The 11,373-nt window shown below is 37.2% G+C and overlaps 1 long non-coding RNA gene across 1 annotated transcript; it reads right to left on the bottom strand.

Annotated features, from left to right (window-relative positions):
* Nucleotides 1-1,956: 1,956 nt before the first annotated feature.
* On the bottom strand, nucleotides 1,957-3,195 carry LOC149185574 (uncharacterized). The gene is made up of 3 exons (XR_016256050.1): nucleotides 3,043-3,195; nucleotides 2,415-2,842; nucleotides 1,957-2,223 (listed from the first exon to the last, which is right to left on the bottom strand). It is a non-coding gene; the product is annotated as an uncharacterized LOC149185574 (long non-coding RNA).
* Nucleotides 3,196-11,373: the final 8,178 nt, after the last annotated feature.

Raw genomic sequence — 11,373 nt, 5'->3', positions numbered from 1 at the left:
GGGATTGTATAAAAAGATCTAAGCTCTAAGTAGTTTGATAATAATAGAAGGAGGAATGATGTAAGAGAGTCATAGCTTTGTAGCAAGAAGTTTCAGTCTTGGGTTGTAGCGTAGGTAGAGGCTTTGCAGCTGAGTGCACAAAGGCCTAGGGTAGAAGTCTATAGTTGAGTGCGCGGACCTCTGTAGCTGTGTGCGCGGGGCAGACAAAGTTTGTAAACACTTGGAAGATATTAATAAAGATAGATATTCTGCAATTTCTATGTCTTGTTCTGTTGATGCATCTGACATTTTACATATGAATTTCCTTTATTATGCTTGTATGATGCACGAATGATTGCAATTACATTGAATAATTGAACGCATTCACAAATATCTGTTTACCGGGTGTTGACTTTAAGTATTTGATGAGATAAGAAAATCACTTAGGTTAATTGGGGAATCTGCACGGCATGCTGCCATAGCAACACGAAAGTACGTGACGAGAAGGTTAGGGCTATGTGAAGGCCGATCGTACCCTTTCATGGAGGTACGGAAGGATAGAATAGAGGGCCCGTCTTGCAAGCCCTAGAGCGAAGTGACCTGTACGAAGGTAGGAATAGTGGGAATCAAACAACATCACAACCATCTCAGGGTGCGGAAACTTGGTTTCAGCATCTCCTCATATTGCTTCGAGTGAGACTTTGGTCCACGTTCCGCAGGTTGATGCCGAAAGGGCCAGTAGTGTAAGGATCTGTTTGGCTAATTAACGTTGAACTTATATGAGGCCCCCTCAATCCAATAGTGCTCATGTTTCTTTTTTATTTGCAGTCTTTGTAATGCTTATAAGGAGAGAAGTTACTCTTAGCCAATGGGCATAACATCTATAAATTGTAATTTTGTTCTACTTTTCAAAAGTTGAAACAAAATTACATTTTTTATGCTTTTGCAAAAAAATATCTTTTAAAATAAATTTATAATTAAAATCTAATATTTACAAAGTGAACTTTGCTTTGAATAGACCACCCTAAAAAATGTTTTAAAATAACTTTATAATTAAAATCTAATATTTACAAAGTGAACTTGGCTTTTAATAGACCACCCTAGATTCATCTTAACTCTGGATCTACTAAGTGTCCAGAGGGATGAAATCTTTTTGCATCTTAAGATATTCTCATCTCAATAGATTTGATACTCTTTCCACTTGATAGATAGGAGTTAAGATGGATCTAGGGTGGTCTATTTCTCCCCTTTAAATAGGCCAGATATTCCACATGAATACCATGGGAAATACCATGGGTTCTCATAAAACTCTAGAACTTGACCAAGTCAAGTTTACTTAACTACCCAACCAAAATTAATTTAAAAAAATATTAACTTAGAATTTTTATTTTAACATCAAGTTATTTTTATTTTATTTTAAATTTTCCTTAATTATCTAACAAAAAATATATATTTTTTTTTTTTAACATAAAGTTACTCTTATTTTATTTTGACCTAATCAAAATTACATAACATAATAGGATTATATATCTCTTAAACACTAGGCTAGAGAACCTCTCTTATATAAGATATAGCACAACCATGATGAAATGAAATACTTCACTAAATTACATATATAAAAATATATGATAATAATTACTTTTAAAGATTTAATTTTGATTAATAAATTTTAAATTAATGAATTTATTTTTTAATTATTCAATTAACTTATTCTCAAGTTATGAGAACCAAACCATTAAAAATATTAACACAAGGTAACCACAGTGACATAGTAACCATATGCCAGCGTTTAACTAAAATATTATTTCAAAAAAATATAGATTTTAAACTTAATTTTGATTAATAATTTTTAAAACAATCTAGCTATTTTTTAATTATTCAATTAACTTATTTTTGGAGTTGAACAAAACTATTAAAAATAGTAAAACAAAGCAACTAGAGTAACAAGGTAACCAGGCAGAGAATTTACTAACAAGGTAACCAGGCAGAGAATTTACTAACATATAAACCGAAATTACAATATACCAGCCTCCAACTAAAATGTGAATGTGATGCACATCAATCTTGCATAAGCTAATGCGAACATAATTGCATAACCATACATGGCCATGCCTATTCCACTATGGAATTGATATGGGGCATGCCTTATTTATATAACATTGGGCTCTAAACTAACTATATATGAACACATAGTGAGTCTTAGATAAAAAGATAATCTTCGACTGCATTTATTATTTCCCATACCTGCGATAAAATAACAATGTGATAAGCAAAATAACAGGAAAAAAAATCATGACGTCTTTGTGCAGATAAAAAGAAAGCGAAATCATAAACCATGACATTTGTGCATATACTGCACTGAAGAAAGAGCAGAGCATAAATTTTACGGAGGAAAACAAAAGGCAGTTAGTATAAGTTGGTCTACTTGTCATTACCCTTGCTCTAGAACTTGATCGCGCTGTTGCTGCCGCCCTTGTCTTTGTTGTTGCTGTTCATGGTGTTGTTGCTCTTGCTGTTGTTGTTGTTGCCCATGATGGGGTCGTTGCCTTTGTTGTTGCTGTTCGGGGTGTTGTTGATCGGGCTGTTGCTGCCGCCCTTGCCTTCGTTGTTGCTGTTCATGGTGTTGTTGCTCATGCTGCTGTTGTTGTTGCCCACGATGCCGTTACCGGCATTGAAGTGAATCGTGGTGTTCTTGTTGCCGCTATTGTCGCCCATGATAGGGTTGCCGTCGATGTTGGAGTTGCAGCCGACGACGTTCTTGTCGCCGCTGTTGCACCTGCGGTCGACCTTGTTGTTGTTGCCTGGATAGTGGTATCACTAAGTTCACCAAGTTCAAACTGAACGCCTCTAAAGTCTCCCACTTCTGACAACAAAAATTTCAAGTGCTCAAGTGCATCAATACACAACCTGGACATTGATAAGCTACTGTGAATCAATACATAACATGATGAGCAAATCATTGATAAGTGTGCATCAATGCATAACGTGGAAATAAAATATGAGCAAACTATCGATATCTCACAGATTAGCAAGCCTCAATCAATCTAGGTTATACAGCCATACCTACAACTGCACTAGGGCAAAGTCGGTAAGCAAGCGGTGAGAAATACAATCGCATCGCCTGACTTATATAGAAGCAGGCGTACTCCAATCTCGGATTTGAAAACCATCCAGAATGCCAACCATGGTCAAATTTTGATGTTTTAAGTATTAAATTTGATGTTTCATGTATTAAATTTGATGTGACAGAATAATTCCTATTTATCTAAATTCGTACATGGTGGCCTCTTCGGTGACGTGTAGTGATGTAATTTGAAACGTTATTTTTTATCTTAGTGGACAAGAGCTAATGGTATTTTCATTTTATTGGGAAAGTCATTAATGGAAAATAGCTAATGGTATTTTCATTAATGTATGATCATTTTCATGATTTTTGAATAGTTTACTTAGCACTCATTTGGTGATGGTCACACTGGTTGCACCTTATAACTAGAAAGCACCTGTAACTAGTACTTCACATGACTCTGGAATTTTCCCACAGTCAAATCCACTTAAAGTTGTTTCCATCATAAAAAAACATGATTCAAACATTACATCGATAAGATTTTATGAAATTTTTTCCAAATTCCAATCACTTTTCCGGGTCCCAGGGTCCCAACAAGTAGACGACTCCATTTTCATCCCACTAAAGTTGAGAAAGTGCTATACTTTAAATTATACGAGTGTCATGAGAATGGCATGATCAATTATGCAAAGTCCAGCATCAGGATGATGCCATGGATCGACGATCGATGAAGTGGACGCTCTATTGACAGACTTAACTAAGATTTATTCGTGCTGAGTGGACGCTCTATTGACAGACTTAACTAAGATTAATTCGTGCTCTTGGGTAAACGACTTTTCTGTTTCATCCCCCACAAAAAAAATTCTGTATGTAACTACTCCGAGTTATTCTTATTCGCGCATCTGGGCAGACGAGGAATCTTTTTCAGCCAAAAAAAAATTCCTTGCCCTATTTACAGATGTAACTTGGGCAGAAGAGTTATTCTTTTTCGGCTTAAAAAAAACAAAATCTTTGGCCTATCGACCGATGTAACTACTCCGACTCGTGCAAATGGGCAAAAGTGTTATTCCTTTTATCCCACGAAAAAAAAGATTATTCATTGTTACGCCTATAGACCTGTTCTATATTGGAATTGCGTTGAAGGAATTTAAATTTAAAAAAAATGAAAAATGGAATTGCGTTGCAGGAATTTAAATTTTTTTAAAATGAAAAATAGTTTGAATGGTGTACATTTCATGAGCTTGGAATATTTTTGGTATTAGTCGCAATCTAACTGACTAAATTAAGGGTTTGGGGAACGAATAGTCAGCATTTTCGGTCTCTGAAATGAATGGTGGAGCTTATATGCGACATGTGTAGGCTGATAGATCTTTGAGTCGTTTTATTTATGTTTTTTTCACAGAAAAAAAGTTCTCTTCATTAATATAAAAAGACAGTACATGATCTTGTATTTGTCTATAAGATTCTTTCCTATTTCTAAATCATTTTTTTCTATTCTAAAGATTCTAGAGGAGAGGAGTTTCACTCATGAATAGGTTGGGTAAGGCAATACTTTAGTTGTGGTAAGGATATAGCAACTATATATAGGCTTAATTAAAATTTAAATCTAAATCACAACAAAACAAAGTAAAACAACTAAATAAGATTTTGGATTAAATTCTAATTCATGAAAATATATTCATATGAGACGATTGCTCATTCATCAAAGTAAAAACAAAGTTTAGGGCTATTTACACTTCACCCGAGGTTGCGAAGTAACACACTAAATGTTGTTTTCAAGACCCCACCAAAATTTGCTCCATGATTTTCGAAGTAACACACTTAGTGTTGTTTTCACACACCCACCAAAATTTGCTCCACGATTTTCTCCTCACTACCTCAACTTTCACCCTCTCTCTCTATCTCTACTTTCACCCTCTCTCTCTACTTGCCCAACAATGCAAATGACTTTTACATTCATATTTATGTGACATACAAATTTGACATTAATACATGACATAGAAAATATTTAATATTTAATACACACCATGGGTGATTTTACACAACAAATGGTTTTCTGAACGTGTAGGTGTTGTGGAGTGTGGCCAATAGTCACTTAGTGAATGTTTGCTCATACTTATTTACTAAACTTCATTAAGTGCCTTAACATCTCTTTTGTGTTGCAGAATGGTCCGCGATGTACTTCTGCTAAGACTTGAGTCCTTCTGCAAGCAAACAAAATCACAACCTGCAAAAATACAAGTATGGTTGCTATTGGAGTGTTTAACACGATGGTTGGGATTAATATTTCCAACACTCTCCCTTAATCACAATTGCCACCATTGACACTTCCCAAACAATCTCTGAGATAAACAAAACTTTCACGTGCCAATGTCTTTGTGAAAATATCAGCAAATTGTTCATGTGAATTAGTGCTGCAACATAATTTCATGATTGTTAATTAACTCTCTAATAAAATGATATTTAGCATCAATATGCTTGGTCCTCTTGTGAGAGACAAAATTCTTTCACAATGCAATTGTTGAAGTGTTGTCGTATAAAGTAGTTGTCATTCCCTCTTGGTCGTGGCGAAGATCCCTCAACATCCTTCTCATCCAAACTACCTGAGAGGATGGTGTTGTTGCGATGACATATTCAACTTCTGCTATTGACAATGAAACTATCGGCTGCTTCTTGGAGGCCCATAAAATGGCTCGAGAACCCAAATGAAAAACATATCTTGATGTGCTGTTTCTGTCATCAACACTTCCTGCCCAATCACTGTCGGTGTAACCAACCAGCTTGAAATCATCTGTTGCGGCGTAAAAAGTACCATATTGTTTTGTCCCATTGACATACCTTAGAATCCTTTTCGTTTCTTGCCAATGTGTCTCCTTGGGTGTCTTCATGAACATCAACACCAAACTCACTACATACATTATATCCGGCCTAGTGGCAATTAAATAGATCACAGTGCCTATCATTCTTTTGTATAATGTCGAATTGACATTGTTGTTGCAATCTTCTTCGCTCAGCTTCAACCCCATGACAGTTGGAGTTGGTGTGGGCTCGTTGTTCTACATCTTAAACCTCTCCAAAATGTCTGCCACATACTTTGCTTGAGAGACAAAAATATCGTTTTCTGTTTACTTCACTTCTATGCCCAAAAAATATCTTAACAACCCCAAGTGAGTCATTTCAAATTCACTCTTCATGACTTGTTTGAAATCAGCGATGAGAAAATCATCACTGCGTGTAAAAATCAAATCATCTACATATAAAATGACAATAAGAATCTTACCATCGCTCTCTTTGATGTAGAGAGTAGGCTCACCGTCACATTTGTTGAAACCATTTTCCAACAAGTAAGCATCTCTCCTGCTATACCATGCTCCCGGTGCTTGCTTAAGCCCATAAAGAGCTTTCCTCAACTAATACACTTTGTCTTCTTGGCCTTCTACCTCATAACTAGCTGGTTGCGTAGCATACACTTCCTGTTTAAGCACTCCATTCAAGAACGTTGATTTTATGTCCATTTGATAAATTTCTATTTATGTTGCGTGGCAATCACGACAACCTTGTGCACTGTCTCCATCCTCGCAATTGGCGCAAATGTCTCTACATAATCTCTTCCATGCTATTGTTTGAAACCTTTGACAACTAACCTCTCTTTATCCCTTGCAATCTTCCTGATGACATTTCTCTTGGTATTATAGACCCACTTCACTCCAATGACTTCTTTTCCTTGTGGAAGGTTCACTAACTCCCATGTGCCATTCTTATCTATTTCTTCTATCTCTTCCTTCATTTCTGCAACCATTTTTCTTCTTTGACTCCATCTTAAAAATGGTTTGGGTCATCTACATGACAAAATAATGCAAATAAGAAATTTATACCAGTGCTATTGTTAACTTCATCTCGCTCATAAATCTCATTTAAATTTCTAAATTTTAGTCTTCTTGTGCTTGTTGAAGATGGGCTTAACATGTCACTTGGTGTTGGGCTTTATGGCGTGCTTGGAAAAGCACTTTCTTGACTGCACGATGCTGTCCTATTATTTATTGATGGTGTTACTTTTTGCCTGCTTTGTTGCACTTGAATAGGAATAGAGGGAGTCACTGTTGAGGAATTACTTGTTGCTGTCAATTCTTATTTGTCCTCACGTGGTATACATGCTTTAACACTGACTATCTTCTCTAAACTTCCATCCCATTCTTCCTCTTCTATGAACTACACATCTCTACTGATTATGACCTTCTTGGTTGATGTTTTTGTAAAGCTTGTATGCCTTGGATTCATCATTGTATCCAACAAATATGAATTTCTCCCCCTTGTCCAACTTCTTCATCAACTCATCCAGGACATGTGCATATGTCACACAACCAAAGACTCTCATGTGAGTGATACTATGCTTTCTTCCACTCCATGCCTCTTCAGGAAATATGTTCTGGATGCTTTTGTTTGGACATCTATTCAAGATAAATGTTGCACAAGCAACAAGTTTAGTTGAATAATCATTTGGCAAATGATTTTCCTTCAACATACTCTTGGCCATCTCCATAATGGTCCTATTCTTCATTTCTCCTACACCATTTTGCTGAGGTGTATACCTTGTTGTAAATTGCTTGTGAATTCCATGTTCCCTACAAAAACATAGGAAATAAGTTGAGATGTATTCATCACCTCTGTTAGTCCTAAAGACTTTGATGTCGTGTCCACTCTTCTTTTCAAAAAGAGCCTTGTATTGACACAAGTGCTCAAACAATTCACTTTTTTGTTTGAGGAGATAGACCCATGTCTTCCTGTTTTAGTCATCTATGAAGGTCAATAAATAGTGGCTGCCACCAACTGATGGTGTTTGCATTGGTCCACATAAATTTGAGTGGAAAATTTCCAAAGATGCATTTTCTCTTACTGACTTTCCTGCTGGAAATGTCTCTCTATGTTGCTTCCCCAAGATACATCCTTCACATAGACTATTCGATTTTTCTATGAGTGGAAACCCCTTCACTATGTCTTTTCTATGCAACAAATCCAAACCTCCAAAGTTGAGATGACCAAATCTCAAATGCCATAACCAATTTTAATATTTGACCTCTCCTTGAAATTTTACTTGTGTGACAACTGCATATTCTCTTCCATCCTCTTGTGAGTTCATTGATAGTTTTGCTTGTGAACCTTCTTTATTCAAATTTGGTCTTATCTTTTGGGGAAACATTCTATTGTTTGTGATAAGAACCTTTGCAATCAGTTGTATGCTTGGAGGCCTATCCAAAATTGTGCAGTCATCATTTTTGAGAAACACGTTATAGCCCTTTTGCACGAGCTGTCCAATGCTTATGAGGTTATGCTTCAAACTAGGAATAAAGTAAACATTTGGGATGCACTTCTTCTTCCCCTTCTTTGTTAGGATATTAGCTCTTCATTTTCCCATGACAGAGACTTTGCTATCAGTCCCTAATGTCACTTCAGATTTCACACTTTCATCTAAACTGGAAAAGATTTCTATGTTCCGTGACATGTGGTTGCTACACCCATAACCTATATACCATATATCATTTTGTTTTTCTTGTGCTACATTACAAGCTAAAAACATGTTATCATGGTTCTGATTTTATTTTGTTAAATTTACACTTGGTTTGTTACTAATGTCATATTGCCTCTTTCTACATTCATTTGCATAATGACCATACTTCTTACAGTAATGACATTGAACTTGAGATTTATCATATTTTAACCTTGTGCTTGATTTTGGCTTGGATTTTGATTGCTACACCTTCTTCTTGAGCTTGAAGGGCTGCTTCTTCCACCTCTGTGTGGTCTTCTTCTTCTTCCTCTAGCATATGATCTTCCTCTGCATCAACCTTGGCCAAATGAAACTTGTGTCTTGAAGGAATGCTCCAATGAGGAGCTTGTTTCTCTATTTAGTCTAGGTTAATGAGAAATCAGTGATGTGTGAAGCTCATCCACTAAGAACTGTGAGAGATCCTTTGTCTCTTCTATGGCCACAATGATGGCATCAAACCTTGCTAGAAAACTTCTCGAAAATTTCTCACCTATTCTTCTTTCCTCAAGTGTCTCCCCATGAGACCTGATTTGAGTAACCAACCCAATTACATGTGTAAAAAATGAGTCTACATTTTCAGACTCTTTCATACAAAGTGTTTCAAAATATATTCTCAACATTTTCAGTTTGGTTGTCTTGACTTTTGCCATGCCTTGGTAGGCTGTCTGGAGGGTGTCCCATGCTTGCTTGGACTTCGTTGTTGCTGCAACCCTTGGGAAAATACTTTCATGAACTGCTTGAAAAATGTAGAAGAGGGATTTTTCATCCTTCTTCTTATTGTCCCTCAACAGATCCCTTTCTACTTGAGACAAGGCATTGTATGTTGTTGCATCTACTGGTTCTAGAAAAACATTCTCCACCAAATCCCAAATGTCTTGAGACAAAAACAGGGCCTTCATTGTAATAGCCCAATAATCATAAATTTTTCCATTAAACTAAGGTATATGAGGATTATTCAATCTTGTGCTTTATGTTTCCATTTCTGAGTGAGAAAAAAAACTTTCTACCTGCTAGTAAATATGCTAAAAAACAATCTTCCCCCAAAACAATTTTAACTACTAGTAAAAACACTTATTTTTACACTAACAGAGTTTAACCTACTCTGATACCACGTTAGAATTTTGTTTTTGCAAGGGCATAGGAGAGGAATTTCACTTGATTGCAACAAGGTTTTCCTCCAGAGGATCTCCCAATTATAAGCGCGCGCCAAGTGGCGCTACGCGTTGGGTAGAAAAACCTGTTTTAAAGCCAAAAAATTCAAAATTGACAAAATTTTCTCCAAATTCCTTGAAATTTGGGCTGGAGGTCTATCATTGAGTATCATGTTCAGCCAAGGAAGCCTCGGCCAAGATTTGGAGCCTATCATGCCTTTTGCGTCGTTTTAGTGCCTTCCTTAGTCTTGCCTTCAGGATTTTGATCTTTGCGTTGCAAACGTGATTTCGTGCCCAATAATGGTTTTTCATGTGCCTGAGCATGTCCTTGTCCTTGTTTTCCTTCGCCAACAACTTCTCAAGATGAGTATTGGCCCTCTCAAGCCAAGACTCTCGATCAACCTCTATCTCCTACTCCAATGAAGTGAACTCTATCCTCCTCCTTCGGGCAGCTTGACGGTTCTAGCGGATGTTTTGTAACTCCATGATTGCTTGCTGATCTTCAAGATGTTTGTTCCTCTGCTCTAAGTATTTCATACTCCACTTAGCCCTATCCAAGTCAAGGGATAAGGCTTTGATCTCTGTTTGCAGCTCCTGGATGATCTCTCTAAGATGTGTACTTTGTGGGCCCATGTTTGTATCATCATCCTGAATAAGAATAAAGTCCCGCTCACCTGAAGGCCCCTCATCCTGCATTGGCCTCTTGCCTCTGTCCTGTACCTATGATGCTGATGTCGGAAGCAAGGCCCCTTCCACATCGGGTGGATATAACACTCGCTTTGCTGCTACAAACAATCCTCTTGTGCCTCTCTGATAGGTGACGTATGTCGGCACACTAATAGTCTCTGCCTCCTGACCTCCATGCTAATATGAAGGTTCACTGATATGATGGAAAACCTCCTGATGAACTACTAAAGCTATGAAAAACTCACGGGAAATGAAATCTTCCTATGTGATACCCTGCAAACCAAGCTAATGCACAACAATGATCTTGATGAGCACATAGTGGTAAATGTTGTTGTACTGTTGTTCCGGAGTCTTCTTCTGCACAAGAGTGGTCATCCTCTTGATGTTTTGGCACATGAAATATGGAATGTTCATGAACCTCACTCTCGTGAAATGCATCAGTAACCTGATATGGTATGCATAAAGGCGTGATAAGCGACCTTCACAGCTGAAGTATCTGATAATGAGTCTCATCAACGGCGCATAAGATTCCTTCAGAAACTGAAATGGGAATACTCTCCTCAGATGCTTCAAATAGCTAGGCCTAATGTAAGGTTCATAATATGATCTATCCAGCTGCTGCCTCTTGTTCCACTCTTCCCCTATATTCGGTATCCTGGTGGCTTGAGAGATGGTTTCTCGTGTCAAGGTGAAGTTTACTCCAGCAAGAGTAACATGAATATCATGCAAATTTAAAACAAACAACCGAACCAACTCCTGATGATGTTGGATCTGAGCAATCATCTCACAATACTGAAAGCATGACATTTGCTGAAAGCATGTCATTGCAAGTGGGCAGGCCTGCAATTGAGTTAAGGAAGTAGGCTCTTCTCTAACATGTCTGCCACCTTTTCGAGGCCTTCTTGACACATTAAGCTTAGTGGTTGAGTCAATGTCTTGCTCATATG

This window comes from Pinus tabuliformis, chromosome 3_1 (assembly GCF_031772625.1).
Source record: "Pinus tabuliformis cultivar Carrire ecotype Pingquan chromosome 3_1, CPIR1, whole genome shotgun sequence".
NCBI lineage: Eukaryota > Viridiplantae > Streptophyta > Pinopsida > Pinales > Pinaceae > Pinus > Pinus tabuliformis.
This window is presented reverse-complemented; position numbering and strand designations above follow the sequence as displayed.